The sequence below is a fragment of the Xenopus laevis genome, chromosome 3S (genome assembly GCF_017654675.1).
Source record: "Xenopus laevis strain J_2021 chromosome 3S, Xenopus_laevis_v10.1, whole genome shotgun sequence".
In the NCBI taxonomy this organism is placed as follows: Eukaryota; Metazoa; Chordata; class Amphibia; order Anura; family Pipidae; genus Xenopus; species Xenopus laevis.
In genome coordinates, this window is record NC_054376.1 from 85,743,377 (window position 1) to 85,766,787 (window position 23,411).

At 35.8% G+C, this 23,411-nt stretch overlaps 1 protein-coding gene across 4 annotated transcripts in view; it reads right to left on the minus strand.

Moving 5' to 3' along the window:
• LOC108713136 (synaptotagmin-1) overlaps positions 1-23,411 on the minus strand; it is a 305,972-nt gene that overhangs the window by 142,624 nt on the left and 139,937 nt on the right. For all 4 annotated transcript variants that reach the window (XM_041588587.1, XM_018255925.2, XM_018255926.2 and 1 more), the window contains one exon: positions 3,476-3,541. The gene's annotated coding sequence lies outside the window, so the exon portion shown is untranslated. The remainder of the gene's footprint in view (positions 1-3,475; positions 3,542-23,411) is intronic.

Below are 23,411 nucleotides of genomic sequence, written 5' to 3' on the forward strand. Positions count from 1 at the left end.
CGTTACCTCCCTCCCCTGCCCTTCCCCTTCCCTCTCATTGCTCTCCCTTCCTTCCCTTCTAGTATGGCACAAAAGTCCAAATGTAAAAGTACGTCATCTATAAGCTGCCAAGGTCATGTAGAAATCAAGAGCATTTTTAAATACTTAGTTCCTTTGAGTTTTTTTAAAGCTTTTTTCGCTTGTAAACACACAAAAAAAAAATCAGCGTGAATAAGGCTTTCATATTCTAATTCGATTCAAGCCATTTATTCAGATAAATTTTTTATATTTGGATCTTAAAATGAATACGTAGGCATTTGTTTAAGCAGGAGACTGAAGACCAGGGCAGGAACTAGGGGAAGGCAGAAGAGGCCCTTGCCTACGGAGCAAATATGTGGGGACTATGGACAGGTACCTGTTCAAAGGTCTTCTGTCTACCCCTAGTCTGGTTTCACTCTGCTGCTGCTCTCGTCTCCCTTCTCTCTCCTCCTCTCCCCGCTATCACTCTCCCCCCTTCCCTCTATCACTCTCTCCTCCCTCCATCTGTCATTTGCCGTAACCACCCTCCCCTGCCCTTCCGCTTCCCTTCCTCAGCTTCAACAGCAGGGAAACTCTTCTACTATCAAAACCAAAACAACTGCAAAGCCCGGCCACAGCTAAAACAAGGGCGGGAGGGCAGGATGCTGTTCCAAGCACAGACTGGGGAGTTCTGGTTCAACGCTTCCTTCTGCCTGCATGGTAACCCTTCCCCCTTGCTACTCTTCTCAAACTATTTAACCTTTAACTCCCTCTAGCCTGCCTTAACACAGTCAAACTTCCCCGTCCTCTACTGCGCTCATCTGGGAAGCCTTATTAATTTTGATAGGATTTTTACAGATTTGTACAGAGCTGCAGAATATGTTAGTGTGCTTTAATTGTTATTATTATTGCAGTTATTGATGATAATAATAAGGTAACTGTATTGATCTTCGCAAACTGTGTGTGATTGATCAACCCTGCATAAAGTTGGTTACTATGCTTGCCACTCAATTTGAAGTTATTCTCCCTATACTTCTCCCGATACTTCAATCTCTCTTTGGTCAAAGTGATTAATGCATTAGACATTGCCATTATATTTGTGTTGGTAAAGAGAGACACAGAGAAAAAACATTTAGTTTTGTAATGTTATCTATCAGTCAACATAAAGTATGCCTCTTACAAGATTTCTCCCTGTAATACACTGTAACTTTATTAATCCTACATTTTCCCTTCTTTAAGCAACAGCCTTGCATTCTAATTGTATCTCTCTTTAATCTTAAGGCACTTACATACTTTATGTCACCTTGTATGTTTATACATTTATGAAACACAATTTGCAACAGCTAGGTGGACAAAAGGTAATAAGAACCACAGCTTTGATCATAAAAAAAGAACTTGTGAAGCGTGTAAATGTCTTCTGTTCAAAATGTTTTGATAATAATTGTAAAGAAACAACTCCTTTACATAATAGTATAATTTATATGCAAAAAATGTATAATCTGCCTGATTTAATATGCTTGTCAATCCTTGTTCTAATTAATGTGAAATTATCTTCCATGAGCAGTTAAGTTTAATTATATTCATTTTAAAAGAAATGAACTTGGTGTCAAACTAATCTCTAAACCACCATCAGAGGAAAACAAACTACCTAATCCATGACGAAGCCCAAGTGACTGAATTATTAAGCATGGTATAATAAAGGAAAATTTGGCCAACCTGTAGTGCGTACAAATACTAATGTTCCTTTAAGTGCCAGTAAAATAGTAGCGCCCAGCTTACTGTATACATTGATTATCTTTGTCTAGTTTTGTTCTTTATTAGAGCTAAGAAGATACATTAGTTGCAGTAAACAATATGGATGCTATTACTCGTATTCGTAAATATGTGCTTGGCAGAACCTATATTTTTAGTTTTTCATTTTTGTTTCCTTCTGTATCTCAGTCACCCCTTTTGCAAAGTCATTTAAATATCTGGTAATGGTAAGTGGAGATTGTTTGCACCAGGATTGGTAAACCATAGCAATCAGCAGGTAGCATATACTGTCACCTGTTCAAACATTTGATTGGTTGTGATTGGTTTCCAGGCCCGTTGCAAACTCTGCAAGTTGTATCATCTAATCTTGCTGTACTAATTATATTAATAAAAATGCATGATCATTCTATAAGGAGTTTAAGTGGTTGGTCCAAGGAAGATCAAAGTCAGTAGGAGAACTTAGGATATAATAAAACTGAAGCATAAACAAAGATGTGGTTTAAAGCATAAGTCTGAAGGGCTCATTTACAAACAGTGGCCAAATTTGTTCCAGGGCAGTAACTCGTGCCAACCAATCAATGATTAGCTTTGTTCAGTTAGTTGCTAGTAACACAATGAAAGCAAATGCATTAAAACACCTGCAATTGCGATTGCTTAATTTCTGTTGCTCTGTGTTAACATGACAACCGTTAAGCTATTCTCTAGGCAAAATTCTGCTGTGCATATTAATTTAGCCTACAGTGGGGATCCTGGAATAAATGCCACCTCCAGAGTGGCAGTAGCTCCAGGGTTCCTCTGTGCCAATAAGCTTAGCTGCATGTAGTTCTTAAGAACAGACTGGTAGGGTTCAATGGCAAATACCTCTAAGACTGTGTCTACTGTGTTATAAATTAGCCCTATTATTTCCAAAGTTTCCACAGATCACACTTTAAGTTGCAGGGCCAGCAAAAAATATATATATTTTTTTTTTTTTATAATATGCCTCTGGCTGCACATTGGTCATTATTACAATGCTATTAAAGTTTATGCAGAGCTGCTGGGACTTTGTAATCTGCTGTAAAAAATAAATAAAACACACACTGTTTTATTATAGGGATACTTATAACGTATTTACCAAGAGGCCCAATGATTTGCAGGAGTTTATTTCTGTGCTGCCTTTACCACTCAATTACACATTTAAATACTTCATAATGTTTCACATTTGTTTACTAAAATACTAGAACATATTACAAATATACAAACACAATTCAAGATTGTTTAAAATATATCAAATTTATCATGCTGCCGTGGTGTGATAGATTTATGGTCTTTGTTATACAAAGTGATTACGACCTTGTTGGATCAGAGGAGCTAAATAGATCTTGTGGATTTCACCTCTAATGACTCCATAGCTGTCAAGGCTAATAGCTTTCAAAGGGAATTATTCAGAGGTAAAGCAGATCTACTTAAAGTCTCAAAGAGAATAAGCCTAAAAAATCCAATCCAACCTCAAGAGTCAGAAGTTCACCTTAGCTTTGGTTCACTTTATATCTGCAGAAGATATGTAGGTGATTTACAATGCTTTTTTTTTTAAAAAAAAATTATGATTACTATTAAATTATGTTCTATTTTTATTTCTAAAGAGCATATAGAAGTAGTTTGGAAAGTTCTTCTGGTGTGTTGCCTTATTACATTAGAATAAAATAACATACATATCAATGCCAGTCAACTAAGGCATCTGTATTACCTTAAAGCAGTCTTGTTATCACAGTAAGCTCCTTTGGAGACAACCTCTTGTTTCTTATAGATGATTCTGGCAAACAAAAAATGTAGTTGGGTTACTTGCGGTGCAGTCGTTTATAACTAAAATTCATAATCTCAACATGCATAGTGTGCAAATTGCAATAACTATTGTGCTCTTACAACTCATCTAGCCATTCAATGACCTCAGGAATTTCAGTGCAGTACCGTATATCAGTGACATATGTATAATTGACACATGTTAATCAAAAGCACTAGAACAATTCTGTTTTATTTATGTTTACAGGATAATCATACACAAATAAATGATACAGATTAATGATACACAGAAATGTCAACAACATAGTATTAGGAAAACTAGCTAGTTCCTGCTTATATTCTGGTAATTCTGTTTAACTCATTGCTTGTATCTGTTAACCCCAATAACTTTGTCTATTAGGCCTACTCTGATTTAGTGCTTTTGATAAATATATCAAACTCACATCTGTGTCCATTCCTCAGTGAGCAAGAGATATTTTTATAGCCCCAAAACTTGGTTCTGGTATTTGTAACACTCTGACCTTTGATCGCTGGTTATCCGATTAATTAGTCAATTAGGCTTTGGTTTTCTCAATCAGCTGCATATGAATTCAGACCCAGTATAGGGATGGCACTAGTGTCATTTCCTAAGAGCTAATATTTCACAAGTGCTTAGAAATGGCAGTTAAACAAAGCAGTTGGACAAGGAATTGACAAGGCTCAAGGAACTGGACTCCCTTCAATCAACATTGTACCAGCTGGGATAACAAGAAAACACTGATGTGTTTGTTACTTCACACTTCAAAATGTTTTTTTCTGTGTTTCTCCTCTTTGCACTTTCATGCTTCACAATGTTTTTCTTTGTGACTTTCTCCCAACTTTTCTGCTTTCAAAAAATCTCTTAAAACACACATTTTAAAGAAGCCTACCCTCACTATTTTTAGATACCACATGCAATGCCATATGTTGCATCACTCACCTTGCTTATTTCTTATCTTGCCCATCCCTACATCATGTGTCTCATTACCTTGTCCTTTTAGTTTCTAATTATTTTGCACAGGGCCTTCCTCCCCTTTTGTACCAGTACTGGTTGTTATGTATGTAATTCTGTATGGTCTATGTATGTAATTCATGTGATTTCTTTGTATAAACAAGTTTATTTTACAGCACTGCGCAATATATTGGCGCTCTAAAAATATGTGATGTATGTAACTCCATGTTTTATGTATGTATGTAATTAATGTAATTTAATTTCAATGATGTCATCACTCATGATTACATGTTCAACTGAGCCTGGATGCACACCACTTTCCAATTCTCATATACCATGTTGTAGAACTTGCAGGGCTTATGAAGACAAATATTAGTTTATTGTAAATAACACACTAATGTTTCGGCAGTTGCCCCAGCCTTTCAAAAACTTAGGGAAAGGCTGGGGCAACAGCCAAAATGTTAGTTACAATAAACTAATATCTGTCTTCATAAGCCCTGTGAGTGCTACTTCTACAACGGGCAACGGGGGTGTATATATATATATATATATATATATATATATATATATATATATATATATATACAAAAATGAAGGTGCATACAAGGGACATTTAAGGAATTGTATAAAAACCCATAGTTTTATTCATTGGTCTGTTCCTAAGACCTTTTTAAAAACCATTTTATGAGCAACTACTATACATTCTTTATTTACATACATATAATGAAAACATGCAGTAAATGTATCAATATTACTCTTTGCTGCTAAAACAGTCTTTATGTTCAACTGTTATTGGAAGGTTTCTACTATATGCTGAAACATTGCTGGTGGGCTTTGTACCTTTCATACATTAGAGTCTGGGCACTAAAGTTGTCCCTTCACGGCTCACTCAGTGCTACAGTTCATTCCATAGATATCCCATTGGGTTGTGGTCAGAGCTCTATACAGGCCAGTCACATTCCTCCATCCTATCTCTGCAACACAATCCTGTATCAACCTTACTTTGTACATGGAATTACAAAATTGCTGTTTCCACAAAGTGGGAAGTCATATTTATGATATAGTAATACCTATGCCAGTAATAATGGCTGTGGATTAAATATCCAATTCCAATAAAAAAGAAGGGTTGCCCATTTACTTTTAGCTCAATTGTTTATCTAAATGACCTTTCAATGACATCTTATATACAAGTAATGCAGACTTGCAGAACAAATTGATTACTATTTTGATTTACCTTTGTTTATATTAAAACAACAGCAGTGTTCCAGTATTTTGTCTTTGTATGGATCAATGCACATATTATATATATAACATTTAAGAAAAGGTTGAAATCGATTAACACGTGTCTTTTTTCAGCCTCCGGTATTTTTATGGTCATGTTGTTAAGTTTAAATAACAGGCTATTTCATAGTTAGCTGTTAGCTCAACTATTATTGTCAAATAAAAGGGACAAATCATGTTTTCCATGATAACATTTCCTTACATCTATAAAGACGATGTACACCTCTCACTGTTATACTTTTCTTTGTGCTTTGCTTGTCCTGTTCTGGTCACAGCAACATTTGCTATGCATTCGATGCCCACAGACTATAATGGGTGTCGACGACTTTTCACCGGCGGCTAATTTTTGGCAAAACTAAATGACCAAGCCTACATTCAGGCTATTAAGGAAATTCTCTGTGTTTTTCTCAGTTTGTATCATAAAACTTGGGGGAGATTTACTACTTTTAACTCTTATTGCTGTCAATTGCTTTATGTACAAAAAATACATATAGTATAGGAAATATTCTCATATGAGTTAACTTTCCCATAGATGGCCATTGCAAAGATCACAGATGCAGATGTACAGTGACTTAATTTAAGGGAAAAAGTGAATCCTCCTTATAATGTTACATCAAAGGTGTTCTAGTGGTAATATACCTTGCTTCTATTTTACTTGTTTTTAGATGCCTACATGCAAGTATATGAATAACCATTTGCCCCTCAGCAAAGGACAGGGTGACAGCACAGTAATATATACAATTTCCTTTTGCCAGCATAACATCACATTCTAGACAAAAGTCAAAATGTGCTTACAAATGTCAGAATTTGTTCTTTTATATAGAAGGAACTAAAGATGCAAAGAAGACAAACAGATTGGTTCAATGCAAATCCAAACATGCAGCAGACTATTTGCTGCTTATGAAAACACCAGTGAATGATAAAACAGAAACCAACAATAATAAAAGTTTGCAAAAACTAGTGGAATAGAAACACATTTTTTAATGTAACAAATGATTTGGAAAGGTGATGCAAAAGGTCAGTCTTCAAAGCAAATTTAGATATAGCTTGCTTCAATCACTAGAAAGGAAAACAATCTGAAAGTTGCTCCAGGCAAGAGGTTTAATTCAAAGTGTAATCAGCTTTTGTTTACTGAAATTGAAAAGAAGAAATTAAATATATAACTAGAACTAACATTTTGCACAGTGTGCTGGATTATTTCTTCAATAATCAAAATGGTGAAGATTCAGAGATTTAGGTCAATGAGGGTTAGCAAAGTTTCTGAACTAGGCCTCCTTGTTGACTTGGCTTGAAAAACAATATACCACCAATGGTAACCCTACAACGGGAATGTTTTCTTTAAACCTAGAGCAAAAGGGGTGATATGATGACTATGTATAAATATATAAGGGGATCATATAATAATCTCTCTAATGCTTTATTTACCAGTAGGTCTTTCCAGCTGACACAAGGTCACCCATTCCGATTAGAAGAAAAGAGGTTCCGCCTAAATATTCGGAAGGGGTTTTTTACAGTGAGAGCTGTGAAGATGTGGAATTCTCTCCCTGATATCAGTTGTACAGGCTGATACATTAGATAGCTTTAAGAAGGGGTTGGATGGCTTTTTAGCAAGTGAGGGAATACAGGGTTATGGGAAATAGCTCATAGTCCAAGTTGATCCAGGGACTAGTCCGATTGCCATTTTGGAGTCAGGAAGGAATTTTTCCCCCTCTAAGGCAAATTGGAGAGGCTTCAGATGGGTTTTTTGCCTTCCCTTGGATCAACTGGCAGATAGGTAGTTAGTAGGAAAAAAAAAGTTGAACTCGATGGACATGTGTCTTTTTTCAACCTTACTTACTATGTTACTATGTTACTATGTAAATGCAGCATTTATTTTGCTTGTTTTACAGTTATCTCTAAAGAAAAAGCATTGCAATATCAGGAATCATAAAAAAATTAGAGATCTCATTAGAGATATTGAAATCCTGAGTGCCTAAGGCACACATGAACAGTGATTGCCGGAAAATGCAAACCTCCATATTTTAGGGTGGATAGGATAGCTGCTTACATGGACCATAAATCCAGTGATTCCCATAGGATATAATCTTTGTAAACTTACACCATTTTATTTTCATATTTTCGCTTGGGAAATGAAAATGTTGTGCTATGGCCGCTAGTCTATTCCCACTAGTGCTACAGCCCACGTTCATTTATCTTCCTGCCTGCAGGCAGCTCCTTGGGCATGGTAGTCTGATTACTTTCTTATCCTACATTTTAAATTATTTATTTACTAGAACACATATTTGTAAATGTATCAAAATATATAATTCTCTTTACAATTTGTCAGACAATTTCACAGGCAACTGCCTAAGTTCTGATGTACTAAAACACTGCTGCTTTCAAGTCTTTACATTCAATTTATTTTGTTGCTTTATAAAGCTAAATGGAGATCTCCTATTTGTCCATTCTCTCCACTGTTTCTGCAATTTTCATGCATCATCACGTTATGTGAAGTTAAACAATATTGACATCTCAATAACAGGAAATTAGATTACAAGCTCATGCAAATAGTTCCTTCTTATTTTCCTGTTTTACTTTGAAACCTTTGTTTGTTAATATATTGTTAAGTCTCTTTGTTTGTTATAACATTCTTTGCTGCATACATAAATATGAAGGATGAACAAATAAAAGGGCTCTTTTACTAAAGGTTAGAATTGTGGCTTTAAAAATACTGTACATAAAAGGGTTCATTTAGGACCTCTCAGTGCGCAGTACAAAAAAACGGGTGGGGGATGCATGTAGCTGCTTAAGTAAATGACAAGTGTTTGCACCTGTGTCTTACTATACTAGTGCCATGCATTAATTTGCCAGTAGGTGCTACTTTAGTGCATGAAGTGTATGATTCAAGGACTTAGCACCAGACTTGTAAGTACAAGACACCCTTTGCTGTTTTGCCTATAGGCACTACAGGTACTATTTGAGTCTCAAGCAACTGAATGGTGTGTATGTCCCACCTGTGTGCCACCCCTTAAATGCTCAAGCTGTGCCTCCTGGATGTATCCGTTTGTATTTCTCCTCTAGTTTGGGATTCGGCCAAAGCCCCAAATCTTTTGTGAAAGCTGAACACCAAATCATATGCATATGCATATGCAAATTAAGGGAAGTATGGAATAAAGAGAAATGTGCATGCAGCATGTAGTTAAAAAAAATACTTACTTGTTTTATGACAAAAAGTCACTTTATTTTAAGTATAGGGATTTGGTGTGGCCAAGTACAAGGATTCAGCCATATCTGAATCCTGATGAAAAAGGCAGAACCCTGGCTAAATACTGAACCAAATCCAGGATTCAGTGCATCCCTAGAAATAACAAGGCAGTACTTTTTATCTAATATTAACCTAGATAATACAAACCCATGTAGATGGAAAAACAATCCCATTGGATTTTTGTTGTCGCATCTAAATATTTTTAGTGAACCTGGTGTTCAATATTATAGAAAGTACCCGGAAAACCCCAGGTATGAAGCATTATGGATAATAAATGTAATAATTATGAATTATGATGAAACAGAGACCAACCACGTGTACTGTTACATCTTAAATCACCTTCATCTGTGGACTTTGTATTCTATTTCAGATCTTCTTAGCCAAATCTGTGAAGTTTGCATGAATATTACAAAGATCTAGGCACATGCCATGTATATTAGGCATAAATGCCTTTGCAAGCAATTTCTTTAATGTGCCTTAAAATACAGGATGTTATGAACACTGGACATATACAAAATATAATATGATCCAAATGTTTATTATCACAAGGACAAACAAAGCCAATTATAACCCATTCCCTCAAGTTATAGCGGAGATTTGGGCTTATAAACTAGTTTCTCCATCTAAACAAGCTATCTAACCCAGACTTTATCCCGAGGCTTTGCATGGGAACTTTTCATGGTGGGAACAAAACAGCTTAATTATAATCGATTCTCTCACGAAACAGACATCTCTGCTTTCAGAACAACAACTTCGAGACCAGTAGAAAATGCTTTAGCAGGAAATATTTCGATACTTATGACATTACATAAAAGCATTGTGGAAGGAGAGCACTTTCCCACATCCAACTCCATTTGAACTGATGTGCCATCGGGTACATTCAGAAAAACGGACACTTTCGATATAAAGGACCTAAATTTTGTTTAGGGCTGGGAAAGGGATCTACGGGTCTGTTGCGACTGTGATACTTGGAGGGATATTATTATAGAGTTTGCTGCTCCATGAACATTTCTATACAGGAAACCTCCCAGAAATTGCTATATTAATAGTACTTGGTCCCAACAACACTAGCAAAATGGTACCCATCTTCATCATCCCTTTGCTTCAGGAATTGTGGACAACTAGGTTATTTTCTACATACAGCATATGGAGTGCCCAAAAGTTTCAAAATTCTGGATATGCATTTATGCTCTCATCTCCAATGTCACTAGTCTTTTATTAAGAAAGAACCCGGCAGAGGCTCTTTTAAATAAGGGAGTGTCTGGAGGGAATAAATATACGAGGCAACATATTACATACATACATATATTATATTACATATTACATATATATATTACATACATATTACATTACATATTCTCTTAGCTGCTAAGCAAACAATTGCAAATGCATGGTAAGTGCCCACTCTAGATATACAGTTAGTGAAAACTAAGCTGGACAATGTCCTTATCCTGGAGAAACTCACAAGCTGCTGCACAGGGCAACAGAAACAATATAATAAAACCTGGAATCCTTGGATGTCATACAGAAGCATATGAAATAATTAATCTGTACAGAGCACAATCTTGACTTAATAGGAACTTGTATACATTTTACCAATCTCTGCCACTACATAGATGTAACAGTTAATAAAACCTGAACTGATAGCATCCTAATATGTTTTTTTCCTTTGTTTTTTCCCTTCTGTCCCTCCCCTTTTTTTCTTTTTCCTTTTCCTTTTTCTCTTTCTTTTCTTTCTATACGATTTGTGTGATGTGAGGTAGGTCATTGTTTCTGACAACAGCTGATGATGTACTTATCATTGAACAATATACCAACATCAGCAAATCCAATTAATCAGCATTTCATTTTACTGTTCTCAATGAGTTCAAATCTTTTAAATCTTTTAGCCATAGTAATCAAGATGCTAAACCTAAAAATACATCTTATTTCTAAAGGACAATCATATCTGGACATTGTTTTAGTTAATAATTACTGCTGAATGACATCTCTACTCTAAATTGAAAAGCATACCACTACAGTTAATATCTCTAAGGCCACTTCTCTAAACCCAAGCAGAAATATATCCATGTCTGTCTTGTCCTTCTATAAGTGGTATTTGTTCATTGATATATCTATTATTGTTTTTACTTATCCAAGCATGCCGTATACTCCTAATATGCCAAATTACAAGAAGATTCATAGAAATTATTGGCAGATTGTGCTCAGTTTGCAATAACCGAGAAGAAAGCTGTGATGACTTGGAGATCTATCTACAGGCAATTTATATGGCAATACAAGATGTTATGAATGAGTTTGCATCTATATGAGAATGTGAAAATATACAGACTCTTATTTTCCAGTATAGTATTGTCAACAGACAGAGCTGCTTGCATTGATTCTACAATGTTTCCTTTGTTATACAGCCTCAAGGACTCCTTTTCTTTGCAGTTGGTATACTGCAGAGTTTTCTAGATTCTAAAAGCTCTATACCCTGTATGTGCTGGTTTTGCTGTTTCACTCAATATTTTTGAATCATGAGGAGTAATGGTATAAGGCTTTACAACACAAACATGTAATGAACATCATCAAAATCTATTTTAGAGCTAAAAAAAACTAAATAAAAAAACAAGGTAGCTCAAAGGTCAAGACAAGTGAACAAGATCTTGATAAAGGAAGCAGATGATCACCCTATGTGTGTTTCAACTGATTTCCATTGATTGTCTGGACTGGATGAGTTTCTAAACAGGAGCCTGCAGAACAAATGTTGTATTCTTAAAATCATGTCAATAAAATGACTTCGAAATTGATCAAAGTCTGTTCCTCCTCTGTTCTTTCCATCCAATTTCCTATTTTCTCTTATAGTTTTAACCTTTTAAATGGTTGTAACTGCAATCCAATTTACCCATAAAGATTTTAAAAAGACATTTAATTTCTTAACAAAATGCATGAAATCCTGATACATGTACCTCAGAAATTTCGAACCCCTCAATCACTTTCTGAAATTAATACCTGTGGTGCATTACATTAATTTACATGAATGTACCAGATAAAAAGAAAGCATACTTTACAATAAAGTGCAATTATCCTTGTTTTAATTATTTAGAATTTGATATGATGATAAATGAATGCCTTTTTTTTCAGAACAGAAATATGCTAAGAACCTATCAGCATTAATAGAAATTGTGGGTCCAATTTAATATCCCTAGATATTTTTTAACTAGTGGAACTATGGCTACTACTGGATGAAAAATATATATCAGGTATCAACTTACTTTGCACATGAATTAATCTTCAATTGCAATTTGCAGCAGAGCAAAGAGAAGTGTTAGAGCAGGGGTGTCCAACCTTTTGGCTTCCCTGGGCCACATTGGAAAATGAAAAATTGTCTGGGGCCACACATGAAATACACAAACACTTTTGATTTGTAGAAGTAAAGAAAATACACAGAAAAGTACTGCAAAACCAGATGGAGCTATACACTAGAATATGGGACACCTGGATATTAAATAGACTTATTATTATATTATTATGACATTTCCTTGGGAACTGAGCGTTTCAAGCTGGGCCACATTTATATCCATCCTGTGCCGCATGCGGCTCTTGGGCCGCAGGTTGGACAACCCTGTGTTAGAGTCTCTGCTACTGAACTCTTAATCAAACTCAAAGCAAACACATTATGACAAATTGATATAGTATGTATACTTTTTATAGATTTGTAATGGTTAAGCAAGTGGTGTCGCAGTTCCCTGTTTTTTGCAAAGCATCAGTCTATGGTAAAAAACACAGTATTCACATAAACAGCATTTTCACTAAAACCAGCATAACTTGCTGACCAAATTACATTCAAAAACACCAACAGATAAATCACAATACTTAAAACAATCATTTTAATAATAGATTTTATCGAAACCATTTAACATCATCTAGGGGCAGATTTATCAAGGGTTGAATTTCGAGAGTTAAAAAACCCTCGAATTCGACCTTCGAAGTAACATCCTTCGAATTCGAATTCAAAGGATTTTAGCGCAAAAGCTTTGATCGAACGATTCGAACGATTTTAAGCGATCGATCGAATGATTTTTATTCGATCAGAAAAAACTTAGAAAAGTGCTCTGGAAGGTCCCCATAGGCTAACATTGCACTTCGGTAGCTTTAATCTGGCTAAGTATGAAGTCGAAGTTTTTTTTAAAGAGACAGTACTTTGATTATCGAACGGTCGAATAGTTGAACGATTTTTACTTTGAATCGTTCAACTCATTCGATTGGATTTGACCAATTCGATGGTCAAAGTACCCAAATAATTACTTCGAAATTCTAATATTTTTTGCATTCGAATTATTCACTCGAGCTTAGTAAATTTGCCCCCTAGTGTCTTGTTGTACCATGATAAGATGAAAGTTCAATTAAAGCCTGCTTTATCTTTGACTTCAAAACTAAATTGCAAAATGCAACAATGATAGCCTTCCCAACTTATCAATTTATATCAGTGAGCCAATGACTCAAGCACATTATTACATTGAATCAATTATAGATTCATAAAGTAGGAAAAAGTTTTCTTAAGGAATCTACCAAATAGGTACCAAGGTATCAATATAATTCAGCCACATGTCCACCTTCTGTCTCTGCACATACTATTCAGATTAATTATTACTGGTATTGTTAGCATATACAGAAGACGCTATAGTATTATTTAAGGGTATAAAACTGATGAGGCTCAATCATTGACAGAAGCTCAGTAATCAAGTCTCACCTAGTATGGCCTGCAAAATGTAGCATTGGAGGCAATTACGGTTAATATTGCATTAGGGTTTTCCAAAAACTCAATTAAGGTTAATATTACACTATGATTTTCTAGGCTGTTTAAATCATGGGGAAGAGAAATTGCTTATTTTTTTTTTTAAAGTAATTATATAACACACATAAACTAATGATGCATTGCTGGTGAGTCCTGTAAGCTGTTTCCAACCTGGGACAAATCCATATATTCTTAATAGATGGACAGACACAAATTTCCAGACCATAGGGGATCTTATTGAGCTCATTTCTGAAGAGATTTTCTCTTTTAATGAGCTTACACAGAAAGCTACTCAGTGTTCTTTAAAGCTTGTTGACTTACAATTAGGGGCCTATTTATTATGCTGTTTAAATTGAAATCTGACGAAAACATGGTGCAAAAAGCTGTGTAAAATAAATAGCAAATTTATCAAGGTGCATTTATTTTATGCCATGCAAACACCAGATTTTCTGGCATTATTCTACTCTGCTTCAGATCTTTGTAAGTTCCGGCAAAAGTTGCTCAAAAAAAAAGCGCATTAAATAAATTGCAACATTTTTACACAACGATGCCTGGCAAATTATTCCAACAGTTTTTACACTACATAATAAATCTGCCCCTAAGACACTTTGTCAACCCCAACAGTAAAGATGCCTCAAGCCATTTGAGATATAGCTTAGAAATCTATCTAAGAAAACAGGTTCTGTTTTTGACAAAAAGAACAGATTTACAAAGTCTTTATGTTTTCGGTACCATACTCCAGTTAACCTGCACTCTTTTGCCTAACCAGCCTTAGTCAATAAAATCAATAAAAACTACCCACCAAGCAATTCCTTGTAACATGGAAGTCACCAAGGTGTATAGAGAAATTTTTAAAAAAATGGTAAATAGCATTAAATTATTCAAACCTGCCTTTGCTGCATTACAAAACAAAGCCTCTCTTCCTAGATGTCTGGTCTACTTGAGAATTGTTATCTCCAGTTTGAGATTCTTATATTTTACTGATAAAAAAATGGAAAACCTCCATAACAATCTCTCTATTTTGGGACACTCACTTGTGACTATTTTACCTAAATAAGGTTATGTACTCCACAGGTACTATTTTTTTATCAGTGTTGATATGATCATTGGTATTGCTGCTGTCTTACTGTTGTTAACATTACCATCATGTTCCCAATACTTGCAATAACTGAAATATATGCTGCAGTCATTTCATTTTCATTTTTTTATTACTCGGATGTTATAGCTTATACGTGTAAAAAAAACATGTAAATGGAAAATATTTAGTTACAAAAAAAAAGAGAAAAACAATTGCCTGCTAACTGCTAATGATAACATTTAAGAACCTAGACAGGTCAGGTCTAGTAAGAATAGGCTACTCACCCTTATAGGTCACTCTAGGAGTGACAGACAGACAGGTTATTTAGCTGAGCAGCTCAAGGCTCCGACGAGGAGAGTCAGAGGGATTAAGATCCCGGGTACTAATAGCCCAGAAGTAGGGACTAAGTGTATAGGAACAGAGTAGATAGATTCCTCTCAGGTTCCACTTAGGGAAAACCTCTTGCCTGTGGGGACTAATACTGACCAAGTGGTGCAGTGAGTATTGCCTATTCAATGTCAATGCAAAATCCTGTCTGCTCTATTGTATACTCCACTGAGGATTGTGTATGTTCAATAAATATGTTCATGGTTAAGTTATAAGAACCACTGGCGCCCAATTATTATACCCTGTATACAGTTACAGTTGTACTACACCCTGCCTCCAGCGAGGACTTACTCCCTAAGATTATAGGTCTCATCCGGAGCACATTTATTGAGAGTGGAGCTCAATAGTGGTGTACAGTACACACAATTTACTATAGCGCTACACACATTATTATACATTACATACTAGAATGGTAGCTTAGTATGGCATTTTAGCTAAAATTTGCTTAACAGACACTTTCAGATAAGCTTCAATCTGGAATTTTTTAAGCATGCATTTTTCAAAGATTAATATCTAGTGAAGCCTTTAAACTCACCATGACCAGATATTGTCATCATATCTTCTTTTACTGGCCTTTTTCCTATACATTCTGCTTCAGAAAGATTTAACAATGATTTGACCTTGCTCTCAGCAGTATCAATTGTTATTTTGAAATATTGAGTTATATTTTTACATTACAGAACTGACTGTAGCATAACACATTTCTGATTTTCTAACTGAAAGTGCCTGCCATATATATTTCTGCTTTAATTTCAATGTACACTAACAAAATATCTGTAACACCTCTTTTACAAATGCTATGCATTAAAGCTAGAAACAAATTGCATAGTTTAATGAACCAGTTAGATTTGCAGGTTCTATTCCTCTGGAAGGTACATCTCATGCCTCATTCCTCCAGCAGTTTTTTTTTTTTATTGTCAAACACTTTAATTCTAGTCTATTATCTGACACCACCTGACTATGTCTTCCCGAGATGGCCATTTTGTTTAGATCTGAGAAGGATTCTTCAAGAGACATGGCACATGCATTGCTGGATCCTTCTCTTTGATCTATAAGAATTATAAGAACAGAAAACACAAAACTAGGAGAAATAATGATATTAGTAATTCTGAAAAGAGCACACCATTTAAAAACTTTAAAAACTTTTTTTTGCAAGAGGATGCAAATGATTGTTATATTCAGTGACTGTTCCTCGCTAAATTGCTTTTTAAACATACAGTATCTCTCTCCGTCTCTCTATATATATATACAGTTTATATATTTAACCATATATTGAAGGAAGTCCATAGTCACAGGTCTTAACTTGATCAAAAATATTAATCAGCCAATGTCTTGCCTGTTACAACAACCTTTTTTGTTGGTGTAACAGCTAAACAGTTGGTTTTGCATTCAATTTTTATTTTTAACTAATATAAGACGCGTGAGCATGGAGTTCCCTCAATACATGGGCATCTGTTGCCTCTGATACACAAGTGCTGGCATTCTTTTGCACACACACATGCACACATATATTTTGTTCCAATATTAATTAGAAGGTACAGAAACAGAAAAAGATTAAAATTATTAAACTCACAAATAGATATTATGCAAAAATGTTGATGATCTTTTTCACATTCATTTTATGCGCTGAAGCTTTGTGCACCTTTATATTTTGATCTTGTTCTCATTTTTAAAAGGGCAAATGTATCACTTTATTAGCATGCTGTCTGTTTCCCAGTCTCCTTTGGGTGACTTAATTACCATAAACAGTAAGGCCAGGGCATTACTGACAAGCACAGACATTTTCAGAGTAGATAAGTGAAAAATGCTGAATGAAAGTAATCTTATATGCAATCATCCACAAACATTGCTCAGTATAAAATTCAATAGCTTATCAGAGCATATATCTACATCTATCTATCTATCTATCTATCTATCTATCATCTATATATATCTATCTATCTGCATCTATGTATCCTGTAATGAAATCCTTAATGACAAGTCAGCTGCAACCTGGGCTTGTTTGCCTCCTTGCTTAATAAGTCTAGATTTCATTCTGTTTTGAATTTAGGGAAGGAATGGTAACAAATGGCAATTGGTACTAAACTACTAATCCCTGATGAGATCCAAATCCCTACTTTGCAATAACTAGGTAATTTGAGGTTTGATGAAACAGTTAGGCCACAAATGTCTCGCTATACATACAGTACGTACACACACACACACACACACACACACACACACACACACACACACACACACACACATATACATATGTGCTTGCTTGCACACACACAAGCAGTTTGCAGACAATTGAGGCTGAAGATTAAGTCCTCACCTGCTGCCAAATAGAACTCTGTGTAAGTATGAAGCAAAGTGAGCTCCTGATCCCCTAGTGCAAACCCCAGTCCAGTACTTGATGTCCATTAATCACTGAACAATTCTTCTGACATTTCTGTTGAGCTTTTCTGAGCCTTAAATGAAGGTACATCCACACAGGATTTATTCACAGTGCCTGAAACACACACCCACTCTTCCTATCTCTCTTTGCAAATGCAGCTCATGTCTAATATAAGACAGCTACTCAAGCACATTCAAGGGCATTCCCCGAGAAACAATATGCTAATTCCCTATCTCAAGCTGCTGCAAGCTAAACTAGGTCCAGATGTACATCAGAGCTCACTGGAGGTAGAAAGGGAGTCAATGAGATCCAATGAGATGTTTAATCTAGTGAATAATGCAACTATATATTATGTTTTCCTACTTCTATATCATTACTCTCTAAAAAAAGAAGCAACTGTAATCAAGAACATATTAGAGCTCATTAGTTTGGCACATTCACTGGGTTTTATGCTTTGGAGAGGAAATTTCCCTTTTTATCAAAATGCTGTTGTTTAAAGCTTAAAAGGCATCATAGCAGACAGTGCTAACATTTATCTTATCATTTACTTGTTACAAAGACTTAACCTGTGCATACAGCCCTTTTCTGGAACCTCTTCTTATTAGTCACTCGCAAATCTCAAACCATAAAATGCCTAAGATTTTATAACACATAACTCTCCTGTACACTTAAACTATACACATCTATTTAGCTAGCAGGTAAAAAAAATCTTGATCTGTGATAGGGTTAGAATTCCCACGAGATGGCTTTAAAATGTGACAATACGTATCCAATTGACCAAGGAAAAATGGCTGCATGCACATAAAAGCTTTTCCCATTTCTCTTCTCAGAATGACAATGCAGAGCCCACAGGGAAAACTTCTGCAAAAGAACTGTCAACAGAAGGGAGAGTGTGTACATATGTGTACAAATCACTCATTATTCACATAATAATGCCACATGCATAGCTAAAAGCAGTCAAAATATTTAACAAGGGCAAGTGAGGCTTATACTGAACTAAATATTTATCTCTATACCTTGAAAAACTCAATAACAAACAGACACATAATCACAGATAATTGAACAAGGCCAGGTTTACTACATAAAAGTCATTATACATTCCCAGGAGTCCCTTTGCTACGGACAGAGATCTTGGCTGTTGACACTGCAGTTTAACTCATGAATAAGCCAATACTAATAAGTAATTCAACACATACCCAACAAATAAATGCTGAGGCAATAAAACAGATATATACATACAGTAAATGACATAATGATTTCAAGGCAAAAACTTCACTGTTAAAATAAACAGTAAACTATTATGAGATAGCATGTTTGTGTCAGGAATCAGAATTCTTAACCCGTGGGATTGTCAACATGTTATTTAAGGAGAGTGCATATGATCTTTACGAGAGTAGAATTCCTCCTTACAATATAAACTAGTAACAAACATAAGTTGTATAATTACAAAGTCAACTAGTAGTTTGTATCTGGTTCTCTGTGTATTTGCTCTTCTCATTCTGCTTGATTATGATTTGCCAAAGCTAGTTCAGAAAAAAATACAGCAAGTCCAGTTGATTTGACTATAGTTATACCATGACCTGGATGAATAAGAGTATTTACATACACCATTGGATGAGTCCTTGTCCATTCAGAGAATTGACATAGAATAAAGGATGCTTATTGGGAGGCCAAGTTTGATTTCTGTTTTGTTACACAGTACCACAAGAGGGGGGGGGGGGCTGTGAGTAGCAGTACATTAAGGTAGGTAGGTTTGTATGTGTGTCTGTCTCATGATTCTTCACTCTTTCACTGGGGGGAGAGATTAACCTCTTGCTATTGAGAGAAGATCTGTTAGTTTGGGAGATTTGCCTGGTATGGGAAGGGGCTTTGTGTTAGAGACCAACTGTCCCTTCCCTCCCAAGCCAACACTAACCTCAAATAAAATTCCCATCCCCACATCCCAAAATGACAGAGGGTGCTATCAATACAATTATACAATTATCCCCATGGTCCTTTTCGGCTGCCCATGAAATACTAGAGATCAGGGAAACATTTTCATCTAAAGCACAAGGATGGGTGGAGGTCAAGTATTCTAAAAAAATCTCTCTCTCTCTGTGTGTGTGTATACAGAATATATATCAATATATGTATACAAATATAGCCCTACATCTGGTTTAGAGATTACACTTAGGGGCAGATTTATCAAGGGTTGAATTTTGAAAGTACAAAAAACTTCGAAATTCGACCATCGAATTAAAAAACTTCGAATTCTGATATCGAATTCGAAGTTTTTTCAACAAATTTGGCAATCCTGCAGTCGAATAAAAATCAACAATTAAATTGTTCAAATGGAACGATTCGAACGATTTTAGCGATCGATCGAAGGATTTTTATTTGATGTGTAAAGACTTGAAAAAATGTTGTAGAAGGTCCCCCATAGGCTAACATAGCACTTCGGCAGGTTTAATATGTGAAGCATTCAATTCAAAGTTTTTTTAAAGAGACAGTACTTCGATTATCGAATGGTCGAATATTCAAACGAAGTTGAAGTCAATTCAAAGTTGTAGTATCCTATTCGATGATTGAAGTATCCAAAAAATTACTTCGAATTTAGAATTTTTTACTTCAAAAATTCCCTCGAATTTAACTTCGACCCTTAGTAAATCTACCCCTTAAATTATGTTGGGAGTTAGGTATTTTTTGCTTATGCAAAGTGAGGCTGAATCTTGATCTGCTCAATTTCCACATTATTTTAAAGCCAAATTATATTTGCTGCACATTATTGTAAAAACAAAGGAGGTTTACTACTTGGTAGTTGCACTTCATACAGTATGTACGTATTTATGTCTTTAATCTGATTCTCTAATACCATATGGCACAAACAAGCAGAATGTGGTGGTGTAGATTGAAGTGGATTGATCCGTTTCTTAACATCTAGATGGAAAAAAACAGATCCCAATATGTATCCCTTAAGCATTTGGAAACCACTAGGACAGTTTAAGAATTCAACAGCATGTTTATGTCTATTTTTCATCTTTTTGCACCTGTTTCTGTATTATTTTCACAAGTTAAGAAAAAATACACAAAAAAGGATAGTCAGTATTATCATAACGCAATCAAAAATATTTCAGCATTTGAAAGGAATAGCACTGCACTATACTACACAGATACACTAAAGGTGGCCATACATGTAGGCCAAATGAATACTGTACGCAGAGCCATACATGGTATGACCACCATTCTATTATTCTGTTCACTCAGACTGACAGCTGGAATGATTGCAACAGCAGGAAGTTAAAAAGAGCTTTGCTCCCTCACTGTGCTCTGGTTATCATGGTGAATTAGTAGATTGATTTGTCAAGCCTGTCCAATTGATGAAACAACCATTCTTCATAGTTGCAGTATCATCTGGACAGGATATATGTACTAAAATTTGTATGGAAGTTTGTTTTGAATGGCTTTATCAGTAAATATTTGGCTTGATCATGCAATTTTTTTCATAATTTAGGGCCAATGATGGAGAATATGCCATATTACCTATTTTACACATGATTTATAAATGTGAGTAAAATATTATGATAAAAAATGCTTCCAAAGTTTGGTAAAATACATGGCCTGTAAACAAAGCTCTGTGGTTGTCCTTACAAATGAATTAAGACATGATGGACAAATAATAAAATACCAATTTCTAACGTCAAATAACATCTGCATGCCCCATAGATACAAAGGGTGTGTCCAATACAATCATCCCTATGGTCCTTTTTGGCTGCCCATGGAATATTGGGGATAAGAGGAAGATTTTACTTTTATGGGGCTGCACAAGCTCTTTGACTCACTGGGGTTGAAAAATTGGTGGTACTACTGTCCTAGTTTTAACACTATAGTCTCTTTGCCTGATTAAACAATTAAAACCTAGCTTGGACAAAACAAGTTGTCAATGTAGAAATGATATTGAAATTTCGCATGCAATGTATAGTGCTTTTGTTTTTGTTGTATATCTAAAAAATGGAAAAATAAAGAATATACAAAAAAAACAAACCTAGCTTGGGACTGCTTTTTCCCAGGATGTTTTACATACAACTCATCCTATTTGTGCTTTATTTTAGATCAGACAGCGTTTGCAGCTTTTCCCAGCATGCATTTCTCTAAAGGGTGTTACCAAGTGCAGTGACCACTGAGAGTATATATTGTATTATATTTTGTAAGCACATCAGAAATGTCCTTCACATTACACATGATATATAAATATGAGTAAAATATTTTATGGCAAAAAAGGCTTAGAAAGTTTGGTAAAAAACATGGCCTACTTACAAAGCTGTATAGCTGTCTGTACAAATGAATTAATACATGATTGAGAAATAACAATATACCAAAGTTCTATATAGAAAGTTGTGTATTTTTTTAACCTGAACCTCTACTACTTTAGAGAAGCTTAGACCGTATTAAAGCCAATGAAACACATTCAGGTAACACAGAATGTCTGGCAATAAAGTTGTAAAAATCTGTGACGCTCAATGCTATTTTTACACAGCTTTAAAACTATGTGTGAATTTACTCTGTGTACATAGCATTAAAGTGGTGATGATTTGTGTATTATATACATGCAGAGCCAGAGCAACTATTTTGGCACCCTAGGTGATTGTTTCAATTGACTCCCCACCCTCCCGTCATACTGGCATAACACACCTAACCCCACCAAATATTCCCAGCATAGCAGTACCCCCATCAAAGCACAACTAACCACAACAAACATTTCCAGCACAGCTGAGAAGCTTACCCCCAGTCACAGCATAGGAACTCAAATCAACCACACCCAAGCCCCAGATAGTTGACTGCCTGGCAGTAGTGATGGGCGAATTTATTCGGCAGGCGCGAATTCGCGGCAAATTTGCGTGATTCGCCGCCAGCGAATAAATTCGCGAAACGCCCGCAAAAATTTGCAGGCGTCAAAAAAATTTTTTTTTAGAAAAAACGGACGCCGGCGTCAAAAACGGGCGCCGGCATCAAAAACGGGCGCCGGCGTCGAAAAAACGGGCGCTGGCATCAAAAATGAGACACCGGCGCCGTTTCGCGAATTTTTCGCCGTTTCGCGAATTTCGCGCAAAATTCACAAATTTTTTTGCAAAGCGAAACGCCGCAAATTCGCCCATCACTACCTGCCAGTGATAAATGTGAAGAAAATCGAGTCACTACCTTGATTAAAAAAGACCTGTTCACCCCCTCCAGATTCTCCCCATGTACAGGCTGCAGTACCATTTTTTTCCTTCACCAGCTGCTACATAAATCAGCTTGAAATTGATTTGGTGTGAGCAACGCCACAACGGGAATTCTTAATACTTCTACCACCAACAGCAGCATCTCAATGATGTGCATGCACCAACCAGGGACAGAGAGTGTCAGTTAAGATATAGGCCTGTAGGGAGCGGTGAGTGGACACTCAAAGCACAAAGGGGTAACTGTTTAAATGGTCAGATAACACGTCAGCTCCAGAGGGGGTTGGGGCAAAAGGCTCTCCCTTCACAAAAAGAATATATTTTGTTATTATTAAAGGCCACAAAAGAAAATGTTTGCGCCCCTCTATGATTGTGCCCTGGGCTGGTCCCTACTCTGCCTACCCGAAGTTCAGGCCCTGTATAAATGTTTATAACTATGCTCCAGGGTTCATACAAAATTGGATAACAATATGTCCTCAAAATAACTGGTTCACGTTTGAATTATGCAAGCCTTAATAAAGATAAGCTTTATAAGCCCTTCTGCTTTGAGAGAAAGAACCAACGACTATTA